The following is a 15,147-nucleotide window of genomic DNA, read 5'->3' on the forward strand; positions in this document are numbered from 1 at the left end:
TGTGTGTCTTTGTGTGTGTGTGTCTTTGTGTCTTTGTGTGTGTGTGTGTGTCTTTGTGTGTGTGTGTGTGTCTTTGTGTGTGTAAGTGTGTGTGTAGTTGTGTATGTGTATGTGTGTGTGTGTGTGTGTGTGTGTGTGTGTGTGTGTGTGTGTGTGTGTGTGTGTGTGTGTGTGTGTGTGTGTGTGTCAGAATGTGTATGTGTGTGTGTGTGTGTTTGTGTGTGTGTGTGTCTATGTGGTAGACTCATGATCACCGATCATCCCACCAGACTCCATCATATTCTCTCAGCCCGAAGCCGTGCACCATGGTATGTTGAACAAATATATTCCTCCTCTTCCTCTCCAGCATCATCAATCTCTTCCACTACCTCCTCCATATCTTGGTCCACTTGATCTTCCAACGCCTGATTCGCTTCATCCTCCACATCCTCCAAACCTCCCTCCTCCATCTCATCCAACGCCTTCCTCTTTTTAATAATAATCCCATTGTTATAAATATAATAATTTTTGTACTGATTGTGCCAAATTTTTTTATGAATTGTTTGTTGTGGAAGATAAGCTATCACTTTAGTTATTTGATAATCGGGTAAAAGTTGTAAATTAAATTTTGCAAGTCTTGGTATTGATATAATCTTTTTTTGTGTAATAATAGTAAATTTTTGCAATAACTCACAATGCATATGCCATGCAGTGGATAATGATATATGTTTTCTTTCGGACCAATTTTTATCTTTTTCAAAATATTTAATAAGATGTTCAATGATAAGCTCATCATATTTAATTACATCATCAATACAAATGTACATATCAATAGTTTTAAGAGTTTTTTTTATTTGCTTTTAATACTTTTTGATAATTTATACAATTATTAATAATATACTCCCTTAATGAACTTTGTTTTAAACTTTGGGTAATATCTCTTACCCCATCTAAAAGAAACAACATTAAATACACAACCTCGTTGATAAAAAGTATCATTTTGGTTTTTTCAAATTTAACCCTTAAACTGCGCATGGCGTATATATACGCCCTGAGTAACATGTCCCATGGTGCGCATGGCGTATATATACGCCATAGGGTGCCAGGCCTGATTCAAATGGCCCGCGGCTACACGGGGTTCACAGTAGCTTCCTCAGGGCTCTTGTAAACAGATGCCATTTAAAAAAAAAATCGTGTGCAATATTCTCAGGTGTGAGAGGCACAGTACTGTTGGAGCAACCAAGGCCGGCGCACGCAGCATGAGCGAACAGCATTGATGTTCAGCTTGTGACCACAGCATCGCCGAAAAATGTCAAAATAAATATATAATTGTTATTATTTAGCGATGACAATATTACAGATGACCAATGACTGTGATATAAATAACCAGGGTTGTGATAATAGCAGGATTGTTGTAATAATTAGCGCTGTGAGAGGAGTGATGCTGAGAGACGGAGGGAGACAGCATCGTTTACTGACTGTGTGGTCACCTGTTATTGTTTGCATTCACTATACCAGGTCAGTGGTTCTCTATGGTGAACACAAATGTAGATACTTATATATAATGTGTGTATTAGTGTAATAACAGCAAAAGGATTATGCTGGGAGGAGCCATATGGGTGACGGAGGTGACGTCGTCTGCACGATTTGTCTAGCTGTTTAGAGGGTGGCCACTATGCTCTTTGGGCGCACTACAAGCTTAGGTGTACAGTTACGGTGCATAAAACATGTAGATATTTATATATAATATGTGTATATAGGGTAATAACACTGCAAAAGGTATTGTTGGGGGAGAAAGTTTAGTGCGTGTGACCTTGAAAGAGTGAGGGAGCCGCCAGCCACCATCTGTGTATAGCGACGACTCTTGGTGCCTGAACTAACTATATCAGCTTAGCTGTACAGTTGTGGTGAACAAAATATATACATACTTATATATAACGTCTGTATATAGTGTAATAACACCACAACTGGTATTGTTGGGGGAGAAAGTTTAGTGCGTGTGACGTTGAATGAGTGAGGGAGCCGCAATCTGTGTATAGCGACGACTCTTGGTGCCTGAACTAACTATATCAGCTTAGCTGTACAGTTGTGGTGAACAAAATATACACATACTTATATATAACGTCTGTATATAGTGTAATAACACCACAAATGGTATTGTTGGGGGAGAAAGTTTAGTGCGTGTGTTGAGGGAGTGGCAGCGAGTGGCTGGCTGGTGTGTGGCAGTAACTCCTTGTTGCTTTTCGACTCTCAATACCAACTTAGTGGTTCGTTATGGTGACCAAAACATGCCAATACTTATATATAACCTGTGTATAGAGTGTAATAGCAGCAAAACTATTTGTTTATTGTTTTATAAACATAATAATTGAATCACTAATATGCACATCATACTTTTGAGTATAGCGATTATTAACCACTTTTATTATATAAATATATTACAATACACACTATTGAATAATAGTACTGCAAAAAAACTAAGAAAAAATCAATCGGAGACATTGAAACAATTAGGTAATAATATCTTTGTGGCAACTTCCATCTGTCAACGCGGGTGACGCTGACCGGGTCTGACGACCGCTCTGTCAACGCCCATTTTTTGCCAGACTTCCTCGGTCAATTGCGCCCAAAATATGTCACCTACGATTTATTTTTTATTTTTTCCGTGCTCAGGGGACACAAGTTAACATGTTTAGAAGACGGAAAAATTTTTTTGAATTTTTTTTTTCTTGCGCACAGGGGTGTAAATGTCCCAAGGACCCCTGAGCAGTGTAAGGGTTAAAGGGGGAATGAGTTCTAGAATACACTGAAAGTGAAAAATCCTGATCATCCTCTTCATATAAAATATTTTGATTATGAATTTGCGTGAAAAATCTTTCATACCAGACAAATTTATTATCAGCTGTTAGTCCTGACATGTCATAAATTTTATGATATATTAATTGACTTCTGCTAAGATTGTTTGGATAAGTAAAAGTAATATGAGAATCATCGATATTATTATTATAATATAATTTATCAGCTATAAATAATTGTCTTGTTAGATTAAATCTCAGGGGGAAATAATATAATCCAGGGTTTTTTTTAATGTTAAACTTCTCATTATTTATATGTTCGATTTGTATGTTAATTGAAAGTTTATCCTTTTTATTCATCTTTTTTTATACAAAAACATATACACACACAAACTCACACTCAAACACAAAAAACACACACCCAAAACACACACATAAAGACACACACACTTACACACACACATACACAAAGACACACGCACATACACACACAAAGACACACACACACACACAAAGACACACACACACACACACACACACACATAAAGACACACACACTTACACAAAGACACACAAAGACACAAAGACACACACACACACAAAGACACAAAGACACACAAGAGGTTCCAGGAGGTCTTCACAATAGAACAGGGTGAGGTCACTGTGCTAGGAGAAAGGGAGGTAAACCAGGCGGCCTTGGAGGAGTTCGAAATTACGAGACAGGAGGTCAAGAGACACCTGCTGGATCTGGATGTTAGAAAGGCTGTTGGTCCAGATGGGATCTCACCATGGGTACTGAAAGAGTGTGCACAGGCACTTTGCCTGCCACTCTCCATAGTGTATAGTAAGTCACTAGAGACGGGAGACCTACCAGAAATATGGAAGACTGCGAATGTGGTCCCAATATACAAAAAGGGCGACAGACAAGAGGCACTGAACTACAGGCCAGTGTCCTTGACTTGTATACCATGCAAGATGATGGAGAAGATCGTGAGAAAAAACCTGGTAACACATCTGGAGAGAAGGGACTTTGTGACAAATCGCCAACATGGATTCAGGGAGGGTAAATCTTGCCTTACAGGCTTGATAGAATTCTACGATCAGGTGACACAGATTAAGCAAGAAAGAGAGGGCTGGGCGGACTGCATTTTCTTGGATTGTCGAAAAGCCTTTGACACAGTACCGCATAAGAGGCTGGTACATAAGCTGGAGAGACAGGCAGGTGTAGCTGGTAAGGTGCTCCAGTGGATAAGGGAGTATCTAAGCAATAGGAAGCAGAGAGTTACGGTGAGGGGTGAGACCTCCGATTGGCGTGAAGTCACCAGTGGAGTCCCACAGGGCTCTGTACTCGGTCCTATCTTGTTTCTGATATATGTAAATGATCTCCCGGAGGGTATCGATTCATTTCTCTCAATGTTTGCGGACGATGCTAAAATTATGAGAAGGATTAAAACAGAAGAGGACTGTTTGAGGCTTCAAGAAGACCTAGACAAGCTGAAGGAATGGTCGAACAAATGGTTGTTAGAGTTTAACCCAACCAAATGTAATGTAATGAAGATAGGTGTAGGGAGCAGGAGGCCAGATACAAGGTATCATCTGGGAGAGGAAATTCTTCAGGAGTCAGAGAAGGAAAAAGACTTGGGGGTTGATATCACGCCAGACCTGTCTCCTGCAGCACATATCAAGCGGATAACATCAGCGGCATATGCCAGGCTGGCCAACATACGAACGGCATTCAGAAACTTGTGTAAAGAATCATTCAGAACTTTGTATACCACATATGTCAGGCCAATCCTGGAGTATGCAGCCCCAGCATGGAGTCCATATCTACTAGTCAAGGATAAGACTAAACTGGAAAAGGTTCAAAGGTTTGCCACCAGACTTGTACCCGAGCTGAGAGGTATGAGCTACGAGGAGAGACTACGGGAATTAAACCTCACTTCGCTGGAAGACAGAAGAGTTAGGGGGGACATGATCACCACATTCAAGATTCTGAAGGGGATTGATAGGGTAGATAAAGACAGTCTATTTAACACAAGGGGAACACGCACAAGGGGACACAGGTGGAAACTGAGTGCCCAAATGAGCCACAGAGATATTAGAAAGAACTTTTTTAGTGTCAGAGTGGTTGACAAATGGAATGCATTAGGAAGTGATGTGGTGGAGGCTGACTCCATACACAGTTTCAAGTGTAGATATGACAGAGCCCGATAGGCTCATGAATCTGTACACCTGTTGATTGACGGTTGAGAGGCAGGACCAAAGAGCCAGAGCTCAACCCCCGCAAACACGACTAGGTGAGTACAACTAGGTGAGTACACATACAAAGTCACACACATAAAGACACACACACAAAGACACAAAGACACACACACACAAAGAGACACACACACTTACACACACACACAAAGACACAAAGACACACACAAAGACACACAAAGACACACACACACACACACACACACACACACACACACACAAAGACACACACACACAAAGACACAAAGACACACACACACACACTTACACACACAAAGACACACACACTTACACACACAAAGACACACACACACAAAGACACACACACACAAAGACACACACACACACACACACAAAGACACACACACTTACACACACAAAGACACACACAGACACACACACACAAAGACACACACACACACACACAAAGACACACACACACACACACACACACATTCTGACACACAAAACGCATTCTCACACAGGAATCACACACACACACACAAAGACACACACACACACACACACACACACACACACATATTCTGACACATAAAACGTATTCTCACATAGGAATCATACACACACACACACACATATTCTGACACATAAAACGTATTCTCACATAGGAATCACACACACATTCTCACAAATACACACACACACACACACACACACACACACACACACAAAGACACACACACACACACACACACACACAAAGACACACACACACACACACACACACACAAAGACACACACACACACACACACACACACACACACACAAAGACACACACACACACACACACACACAAAGACACACACACACACACACACACACTAGTGAAAATCCTCTCGTTGGCTCCGCCCACTTCACCCGTGATTGGTGCTCCATCAAGCCAATCACAGCAGACCGGCCACACAGTTACCACGACTCACATACCAAACACTTAATTGTTTTAAAACAGTAAAATTAACTCTTTTTTAATACTTATTTAAAAAAGAAAAAATAGCCCATGACAGAATTGATGATAAAAGAAATTGACCATGGTCTTCAGCCTTTTATTCACATCACCCAAAGTTTGGTTGATGAAAATAAATGTTTTTTAAATACAAATAAGTATCTGACAGATTTGACAGAAAACATTAAATTGTCAAATCTTCATCACCCAGCCAAATCTTTTATTAATTCTATCAATGAAAACCTAAATTTTAAATCCCAAAATGATTTTAATAAAATTATGAAAAATATTTTGCATGGTGATGTAGAATCCCCTATTCTAAATATTATAGAAAACAAAGCTCTTAAACAACATATGTTAAAAAAATACCCATTTAAACTCTATGAAGAACACATTAACAATGTAAATAAACTTGCCCAAGATCTTCGGTTTGAAAACGAAACTCAATTTCTTGAATATTTAGAAAGTAATCCTTCACCAACTGATTCCAAATTAACTAAAATTTTTAACACTATGACCAAATGGGCTGGTAAACATAAAAGTTTGATATTGAAATCTGCGATATTATTAGGTGTAGGTGTTGCTTTTCTTGAATATTTGAACAAATACAATCGGAAGAACAGTGGTTGTTTTAGATACCATGTTGGAAAAGGACATTCCCTAAAAAAAGAAGTATATTTGACCAGATTTTGTAAATTCCCTATCAATCGGGTTGATTATATTAACTATGACATACTAAATGATAATACTCATCCATTGTTCAATAAAAAAGTCTGGAACTGTCAATTTGATATTCCAAATTCTGCAGAAACCCAAAACATATTAAATTTGGGCTGTAAGGGAATATGTTGTCCCCATAACTACAATTATCTTTCACAATTTGTCAAGGGTTATGAACCTATTTCTAATTTAGAAAATAAAGAAATATTTTATATATATAAATGTGAACAGGGAACAATTTTAAGAAATATTGCCGAAATTTTAGGAGATGGTATTGGTGAAGTGATTCAAGGCATTGGGCAATCTGATATATGGCAATTTATATTGAAATCAATTAAAAATATTGGCTGGGTTATACTTTTAATTTTATTATTAATAATAATGTTAGGCACATTGATAATGGTGATCAATAGCGACATATGAGTGCACTAATGAGTGGTGTGGTGTATGGTGCATTGATGTAATAATATACAATATTTACTCACTGAGCTTATTTGCAAAGAAAATGTTTAACTACCATTGCAACATTCATTAACATATTTCATAAATAATTCTCGAGGTAACCCACCATATTCATATGCAATGTATATGAAGGATATACCCCAGGGGACCTCTGTTATATGTCCATCAATATTTCGTAAAATTTTCCATGATTTTAAATTTTCTTTTTCCTTTTCTAAAAAGGAAATTTTATATTGAACTTCAACACTGTAATGGGAATAAATTTCTGATGATTGTGGTAGCGGTGGTTGTGGTGGTGGTGGTGGTGGTAGTGGTGGTGGCGGTGGTGGTGGTGGTGGTGGTGGTAATTGATAAAAATATTTTGAAGGAAAATCATAAACGTAACATGAAGAAGGTGGAATTACATAAATTGAATGTGGCACTGAAGTCATATAATAAGGTACAATCATATATTGAGTTGTTTGTAATGGTATTTGTGGAATGGTTGGTTGATAATAATAATCATTTCGATGACACCCATATTCTTCACAACCACCACCACTATTCCAACTTTCAGCATCACCATTTACTCCAGCTTCCACCATGATTCCTCTCAGTATTCTGGTAAATGAATTCTCAAATTTCTTTATTATATTGATCAATATTAAAAAAATAAATAAATACTCTTAACATTTTCATAATGAAAACTGTTACTGTCTCTGATATTGCAATTGCAACTTACATAGTACATCGTATATCACAACGAAAAACAATGGAGATTCTTCAACAAAGAAATGGAAGTAAGTATTTTAAAAATATTATCATTAAGAATATACCATGGAAAAATATTCCTCCCAATTTCCCCAAAGCTTTCTTAGATGAAAATCCTAACGACTTTGAAGTTAAATTCACAACGCTAGGTTGTAACATGCTAAAATGTTATTATGATGTAAAAACTGCTTGTCAGCCCGGATCTGGATCAGCTATTTTAATAAACGAACGTGAATATGCCTGTAGTGAAGCATGTTATGCTGTTCATAATGAGGTCCTTGAATTTCTTCAAGAAAGATTTGGTAATGATTTAAAATCTATTCTAAACAATACAGAAACAGACAATCATTATTTCTCGAAACCTATTCCCGTTGAAACTGGGTCGATTAATGTCAAGGAATCTAACGAAAATTATTGTGGTGTACAGTTGTCTGCACTTAAAACATTGGCTCTAAGACCTTCAAGTCGATGGAGTCCTTCTAATGAAAACGATTTACAATCTTATCAAAAGAACCCCATTGCCTATGCCAAGAATACAAATACATATCAACTGAGAAAAGCTGTTGCTGGCTTAATCGATGCTCCACCATTGACATGGAATATTCAGCAACAGAATATAAACTTTAACTCAATCTATTGTAAATTCTTTCATAAATACTACGATAGCCAGTCAGATCAATGTCCACCGCCAGATATTAGGTTTTATATTTGGCAATCAAGTTATCAACCAATTAACCGATGGTGAATTAGTGGACTTACTTAATCCAACATCAGGAATGAGTATGATTCTTATGGATAAATTGAACAAACAAAATTATATGGATGTTGACAGAGGTTATATTGAAACAGTTGTTCCACAGTCAATACTCGAAAAAGAACAATTTGTTGACGAGGCGGATATAGTAGTATCCTCCGAAAATGTATCATTTATTGAACAGTGTACTACTACAACTACTAATTTCATAGATGTTATAATAACACGTTTAGAATCTGAGTTTTCCGATTTATTATCATTAATAAAAGATGAGGCTATTACTATAACCGAAATTGAAGTTACAACTCGAGTGCCTTAGATAATTTCAAGACTGTTAAAATATTTCTCCGAAAACATTCTTCATGATGCTCTTCAAGAATTATTATCTGTAATTATGGTAGAAGCTTCATCTCAACAAATGATTATTCAACTTTTGGCGATGATCATTCGATCATCTATGGTTGAAATGAGCATTCAATTTTCAATACGGCTTTTATCCATTTTATCTTCGTCTTTATCCCTTGTTTTATCTGTGGGATTAGTGTTGTTACCATTAGAATTAAATTTATCAATAGGTAATATTGGTGGGTACAATAATGAAATAACTCATGCTGCATTAGAAAACCTTCGCCATAAAATAATTAATCAATTGTTAGAACAAGATATAAACTTTGGACAATATATTAAATTGGGGCCTCCACAGTCTATAACCACACCACAAATAACACCAGATATGATATATTTATCTGCCATAAATGAAATAATACGCATTTATCCCCAATGTATAAACATAATTGGTATGGATGGAACTACCACAAATTCTTTAGAAGAGAACAAGATGATTTTAAGCCTGCTTAGTCAGTTTAATGTAAACAGCCTTGGTCAAGCAATTACTCACAAGATTAATTCTAAAACCTATGATAGAGATTCTAAAGTGATAGATATGAGTAATTATATCATTAATGAAGCTAAATATAAACATTATCCCATTCAAACTGCAGATTTGGAATTACAAGAAGTAGAAAATTTAATTTCAAATTCTAAAAGGGATATATTAATTTTATGTTTAGCTTTGATATTTTTAATTGTCAGTCTGTTCCTCTTTCTCTTCAAGAAGCAACTTTATTATTTTTATACACTAGGCATAAGTAATTGTTTTTATATATATTGGTCTCTTTCTACAGCTTGGTTAAATTAAAATCCATAATAAATATTATTGAGTGTGTGTGTGTGTGTGTGTGTGTGTGTGTGTGTGTGTGTGTGTGTGTGTGTGTGTGTGTGTGTGCATCCGGTGGTATTCTGAGGCCCCAAAAATAACAACTTGGACCATTTTTATATAAAGAGCTTCACACCAACAGAGAGATCAGACAAGACTCAATTCGTCTCGTTGATAGAGCCGGTGCCTGTCTGGGTGTACGTCTTTATGCTGGGTCCAGTCCCATTCCCTTTTTTAATTCTACTAACTCCAAAGGTTTTAATGAGTAAATGTCCTCCATTGTACAAGGTGAATACATGCTTGTCATATGTGGCAAAGACCTCGATCCCCTTCACATATTAAACATATGGAATGGTATCCATATAGATAGTTCCCTTCCCAAAATTAGCATGTCATTGTTCACTCTGAACAAAATCGACCCAAATGAGTTTCCCTTAACTCAATCTACCCCAGACCTTTCCCCCCCAAAAAAAAACACCAACATCAAAAAGACATCATCAGATGATAATGATCTTAACCCACCCTTCAAGAAAAGAAAGAAAAATGCCATCAGAAGTAGGTTTGGAATGGTGAACCGAGACGATGAAGATTCATCTGAAGATTCATCTGAAGATTCATCTGAAGATTCATCTGAAGATTCATCTGAAGATTCCTCCTCGGAATCCTCTGATGAGGGGTCCCTCTCATTGATCAAGTAAGTAATTACATTTCACATAAATATTGGTGTTGGCGTTATGGTGTGTTAACTCAATGGCTCCCTGAAGTCCATTGGGCCAAATATTATATACAGTATCGGATAACATAATACTCGCCGGAGCTTCGAGACCTGAGCTCTTCGTCGCTGGTCACTAGATTGTCCTCAATGAATAAAAAGGATGTGATAGCTCCTTACTCCCTCAGTCTACCTCGTAGTTCACGCCCAGTGACAACATGTGTTTAAATCCTTAAGAAATCCATTCAGTATAGTGAGTGAAGTCGTATTCTCGTCGTTCCTTCTTAAGGGTTATAGTATTAATTTGTTTTTTTTTTGTTTTTTTTTTTGTGTGTGTGTGTGTGTAATTTTTGTAATTTTTTGATGAATAATTGTCTAAAATTGAATTTTATGGAATGCCTAGGGATGTAAAAATTACAATGTAAAATTTACCAGCAATGAATATTGTTTCTCAATGATCATAGTTTTTTTTTTTTTTAGTTTGGATGTTTATAGACTAATTTAATAATGGTCTGATTGTAACAACCTAAAAAAATTTCAGGACCCCAGTACTAAGCGGCTCATCAATCATCTGAACATGGCGCATGTTGGACCTGACACACAGTCCTCTTCCAACCCAGACAATAAAATCCCACCACAAAGAAACTGTCACTCAGGCAGTTGTCTAGAGGCTGGGTTTGTGCCCCGGGGCAGTGACAATGGACAACAGCAACCATCTCAACATAACATTTCTCAGTCCCAACATAGTCAAGGGCATATCAAAGATGTCGCTGGTGGATGCCATGAAAGCATGGACGATGGGGCAATGGGCGAGACGAAGGGACAAAAAGTGTGTGAATGTGGCACTGTGGGGGGGGGAGGCTCTCGTCTCCTGGCGATGCCCACATCAACACACTCTTGAGTGGTTAGATGAACAATCCCATCAACAACAACAAAAAATACAGCAACAACATCAAAAAAATAACATTTTGGGGAGTAGGGATGATGAAAGAGATGCAGATTCTGCCCAGACCACTAGTAATGGAAAGAAGGTTCGTTCTCCACGTTTCAGTGACTATTGTGAGGGTCAGTCAGCTCCATCCAACACTCAGGCTATTCCCAAGGTTGTAAGCATTGACTCGTCGTTTTACCAGTTCCTGAAGTTGGCACCCCCCGGTTTAGCCTACTATCCTCCTCTTAACAATGATCATGCAATGACAGCAGATGGAAATGAGGTTGATGATGTACAACCGATCGATCTCTCCCTTAAATCTAAATCATCAGCATCGCCAAAACTAACCTCTGTATAGTCAGCTCCATCCAACACTCAGGCTAATCCCAAGGTTGTAAGCATTGACTCGTCGTTTCTTAACAATGATCATGCAATGAGAGCAGATGGAAATGAGGTTGATGATGTACAACCGATCGATCTCTCCCTTAAATCTAAACCATCAGCATCGCCAAAACTAACCTCTGTACAGTCAGCTCCATCCAACACTCAGGCTAAGTCCCTGAAGTTGGCACCCCCCGGTTTAGCCTACTACTCTGCTCTTAACAATGGTCATGCAATGAGAGCAGATGGAAATGAGGTTGATGATGACGAACACAGATTCATATGTGATATTTGCCAAAAAGTATATAAGCGAAAAGAAGCCTTAACAGAACACCGTCGACTCCATACAGGGGAGAAGCCTTTTGAATGTGACAAGTGTTTCAAGAGGTTCTCTTACAGGGGTTCCCATTCTAGACATAAACAGAAACACTGTCCAGTTTTACACTGTTTTACTTTCTTCAAGTTCATCCAGGAGTTCTCGTCTAATAACACTTTTAAGGGACCTATTTGATAAGTCCCATCATAAGATTAATTTCATATTTTCTATCTCGTTTAATTCTTTCCGCATGTTGAGAACTTTGTATAGGATGCTTCATTTTGTATTTTTTCCAGTCTATCAATACTTTTGCCATTCTGCAGGACCAAAGCTGGTACATGATAGTCTATCAGAGACCTTTATACGCTAAATACATCATTCTTACTATTCTAATATTAACACCATATTTCGGGCTGTACCCCACTACAGTTCTGAGTGCCTTGAGTCTGTCTCTACATTGTTGATGTAACTTATTGATTGCAGTTGAGGTACAAGGGACAGAGACTCCAAGGTATTTGAAAGAAGAGACATAGTCTATTGGTATGTCCCATCACTTAACCTATTTTCACTAATTGTAATATTTTTTGTATAAAAATTAGTACTTGCAAACTCAAAATATATGCAATAAGTCCTAAATCAGCTTAATATATAAGATCAACGAAAAATGTTGTTTTTAATATAAATTATAAAAATCAATGTGTTTTCATAATAATAAATATCCCATTGGAAACTGGAAACAATTTCAATATTGAAGGGTTGGTTAGGTACTGTTACTAAAAGTATAATAGACTCAAAAGCTACACGAAAAACAATGTAGAAATAAATCACCATCGGAATCTTTCACGCAATCCCAAAAGGAATTAAATTTGGTTACAGATTCATTAATTAAAATGGGGGATTGGTAAACCCCACCGGAAGAAGATGGTTCCCTCCTCCCAATCTTGCAGTAACCATAAAATTTATTTCGTGTCATAATACAGTATGAAGGATCAGACTCTTATAATCAGTGAAAATTTTGATGAACTCCTGTCTCAAAGACACGAGTGTGTGTGTGTGTGGCTGTTGTGTTTAGCTAGTGTATGTAACTAGCTGTTGGGTGTAGCTAGTGGGTGTAGCTAGTGTGTGTAGCTGTTGGGTGTGGCTTGTGTGTGTGTGTGTGTGTGGCTGTTGTGTTTAGCTAGTGTATGTAGTTAGCTGTTGGGTGTAGCTAGTGGGTGTAGCTAGTGTGTGTAGCTGTTGGGTGTGACTTGTGTGTGTGGCTGTTGTGTTTTGTAGCTAGCTGTTGGGTGTAGCTAGTGGGTGTAGCTAGTGTGTGTAGCTGTTGGGTGTGACTTGTGTGTGTGGCTGTTGTGTTTTGTAGCTAGCTGTTGGGTGTAGCTAGTGGGTGTAGCTAGTGTGTGTAGCTGTTGGGTGTGGCTTGTGTGTGTGTGTGTGTGTGGCTGTTGTGTTTAGCTAGTGTATGTAGCTAGCTGTTGGGTGTAGCTAGTGGGTGTAGCTAGTGTGTGTAGCTGTTGGGTGTGACTTGTGTGTGTGGCTGTTGTGTTTTGTAGCTAGCTGTTGGGTGTAGCTAGTGGGTGTAGCTAGTGTGTGTAGCTGTTGGGTGTGGCTTGTGTGTGTGTGTGTGTATGTGTGTGTGTTTGTGTGTGTGTGGCTGTTGTGTTTTGTAGCTAGCTGTTGGGTGTAGCTAGTGGGTGTAGCTAGTGTGTTTAGCTGTTGGGTGTGGCTTGTGTGTGTGTGTGTGTGTGTGTGTGTGTGGCTGTTGTGTTTTGTAGCTAGCTGTTGGGTGTAGCTAGTGGGTGTAGATAGTGTGTGTAGCTGTTGGGTGTGGCTTGTGTGTGTGTGTGTGTGTGTGTGTGTGTGTGGCTGTTGTGTTTAGCTAGTGTATGTAGCTAGCTGTTGGGTGTGGCTTGTGTGTGTGTGTGTGTGTGTGTGTGTGTGTGTGTGTGTGTGGTTGTTGTGTTTAACTAGTGTATGTAGCTAGCTGTTGGGTGTAGCTAGTGGGTGTAGCTAGTGTGTTTAGCTGTTGGGTGTAGCTAGTGTGTTTAGCTGTTGGGTGTGGCTGGTATGTGTGGCTGGTAGGTGCAGCTTGTGAGTGCAGCTTGTGAGTGCAGCTTGTGGGTGCAGCTTGTGGGTTTAGCTGGTGTGTGTAGCTTGTCATGCGACCAGTGGGACGAGGGTCACCAATGGTCGGTGGGGGTCAACGCCTTTGAAAGTGTTCTATGTTGCTTTTATTGGACAGAATAAACAAAATGTGAAAACTAATAAAATTTATAGAAAATCTAACAAAATTCAAAAGTATATAATAATTTGAAACATTACGAACAAAAAAAAAAGTGAGGTACCACTTGAGGCACCCATTCTCAGTCTGTATCCTTCTGGGACCCAGTGCATTAAACTTCCACACCCACACCCACACCCACACCCACACCCACACCCACACCCACACCAGCCAACCACACCCACACCCACACCAGCCAACCCCACCCATGCCAAACCCTCAACCCACAACACCCACACCAACCATCCACACCAGTCAATCACACCCACACTACACCCACACCAACCCACCACACCCTCTACACCCACACCACCCACATCACATCCACACCAGCCAATCACACCCACCACACCCTCTACACCCATACCAACCCACCACACCCTCTACACCCACACCACCCACATCACATCCACACCAGCCAATCACACCCACCACACCCTCTACACCCACACCAACCCACCACACCCTCTACACCCACACCACCCACATCACATCCACACCAGCCAATCACACCCACCACACCCTCTACACCCACAACACGCCATCACACCCACCACACCCACTCTACCCACAAAACTCCGCCACATCCACTACACCCACACACCCCTAAGACGATCACAGTTTCACTA

This window comes from Procambarus clarkii, unplaced genomic scaffold (assembly GCF_040958095.1).
Source record: "Procambarus clarkii isolate CNS0578487 unplaced genomic scaffold, FALCON_Pclarkii_2.0 HiC_scaffold_96, whole genome shotgun sequence".
In the NCBI taxonomy this organism is placed as follows: domain Eukaryota; kingdom Metazoa; phylum Arthropoda; class Malacostraca; order Decapoda; family Cambaridae; genus Procambarus; species Procambarus clarkii.